Genomic DNA, 2,494 nt, shown 5'->3' on the forward strand with positions numbered 1-2,494 from the left:
CAGAGTCCAAGTCAGGGAATCTGTAGGATTTGGAACAAACTGCAAATCATTTCAAAGACTATGAGTATCTGTTAGAATGTGTCTAAACTCGAGTATTTTCCATTAATTTTAGGATTGGGTTACTATTATCATCAAGATTACTCTTAGGGTTCTGTTAGAATTAGGATTAGGGAAATGGAAGGTTGAGAAATTTAGTGACTTACTTTCTTTGTGTATGTATATGTACTATTCTAAGGCTTGAACTCAAGGCTTGGGTTCTGCCCCTGAGCTTTTTGCTGTAGGCTAGCATTCTACCACTTGAGCCATGAGTCCACTTCCAGCTTTCTTTGACAGTGAATTGGAGATGAGAGTCTCACAGACTTTCCTATCTAAGCTGACTTTGAACTGAGATCCCCAGATCTCTGCCTTCTCATTTAAGGTAGGATTAATGCATGAGCTACTAGTGCCCAGGAAATTGCCTGAATTATACTGATTGTTTTTACTTTTGTTCGAGATTGAGACTTGAATTCATTATCTGACAGCTTTGCTCACTAAGTAGCACTCTGCCACTTGAGCCATATCTTCAAAAATGATTATTTTAAATAGCTGGAAATCATTAAATTTTCTTCAGATGATATGTATCATTAGTGTTGTTCTAAAACTTATCCTAATCAAAAAAGATTTATTGACCCTAGAGATTATCTGAGCAGATTCTCATGCTTTGCTTTTAATTGCATAACAATTTAGGGACATGATTTTTTTATTATTATTTTAAGTAGCAAAGCAGTTATCATTAAACAAAGCAGTTTATGCGTACAATATACCTTGATCAATGCCAACCCTTTCAACATTCTCATCCATCCCTCCCCTATACACCTCTTCCTTCACTCTTCTTAATTTTGTAGGATATTTACTGGATTCTTCTCTGCATTTTCCCCCTTTTCTCCTATTCAATCTTCTACCTTTTCCCACTTCACTCCTCTTTTGACTACCCACTTCCATATGATCCAGCAACTCTACTCCTGGGCATTTACCCGAAAGATTACAAACCAAGATATAGTAATGGTTTCAGCACAACCATGTTTACGAATCAGCCCTCAAGAGAGAAATGAATCAAGTAAATGTAACACACACACACACACACACACACACACACACACACTGGAAATTCTACTTACCCATCAGAAAGAATATTGTACCAGTTGTATCTCTCATTTCTCATTTCATCTGCCTGGTATCTCATTGCCATCGTATTGTCCCTGTACTGCAGTAACTGACACATGCAAACTGATGTAAAAGATTTTCGGGGTTATGGGCTAACCATAGATTCTGGAGTATGGGTTCTCTGCTCATTCTCTTTGTCTATTCATGCCTTTGAGTATTGATTGTACAGATTCACTTGAACCATTTGCTACACAGAAAAGAGATGAACCATACATATATATGTATGTATGTATATATATATATATGATTATATACATACACACATATATATACATACATGGATATATGCACACATATGGATATATATTTAATACTTGAGTTCATTTTATGTTTTCAAGAATTATGGAGCTAACAAAAATCACATGCATTTTCCTACCTTTTCAACTTTTTCAAAACCCAAAGAACTTTGTCTCTTTTGAATATCTAATTTTTAAGATAATATCACCATCTCTGATCTGTCAGTGGCCTTGAAATTAGATGTTCAAATAGGACAAAGTTATTTAGGCTTTTGGTGGAAGAGAGGAGTATTACTAGGGTTCTATTCAGGTGTTCTCTGCTTGCTAGATAGGACTTTAGTTGTATAGCAACAAGCAGCTCAATTACTTTTGCCATACTTCTGGTCAATTTTATTTACTTGAGGTCTTGAACTTTTTGCCCGGGTCTAATCTTAGATTGACTGAATGATCCTAGATTGCTTCTTATGTCTCCCACACAATTATCTAGGATTACAGATGTGAACCACTATGGCCAGCTTATTTGTTGAGATGGCTGTCTGGGCAGTTATTTCTTTGGCCTGGCCTGAGACCAAGATCCTTGTCATTTCTGCTTCCCAATCAGCTGGGATTACAGATGGGCTACTATACTTGGTGTACATGACACCTTCTGTTTTTTTTGTGTGTGTGTTGGTCTTGGGGCTTGAACTCTGGGTTTGGGCATTGTCCCTGCACTCTTCAGTTCAAGGGGAGTGCTCTACCGCTTGAGACACAGCACCAGCATCGGTTTTCTAGTGGTTTTACTGGAGATAAGAGTCTCACGGATTTTTTTCTTGGGCTGTCTTTGAACTGTTATCCTCACATCTCAGCATCCTGAGTAGCTAGGATTACAAGCGTGAGCCACCGATGCCCGGCACACCTTCTATTTTTTAAAAGAGGTTTTCATTGTAAAAATGCTCTGTAGAGGGGTTATAGTTACATGAGCAAGTTAATGAGTACATTTTCTATCAAGCATTGTTAACTCCTCTTTGTTTTTCCCTTCCCCTTCCCTCCCACCTCCACAACTACACTCCCCTCTA

Source organism: Dipodomys spectabilis, unplaced genomic scaffold, assembly GCF_019054845.1.
Source record: "Dipodomys spectabilis isolate Male_0828 unplaced genomic scaffold, ASM1905484v1 ptg000274l, whole genome shotgun sequence".
NCBI lineage: Eukaryota > Metazoa > Chordata > Mammalia > Rodentia > Heteromyidae > Dipodomys > Dipodomys spectabilis.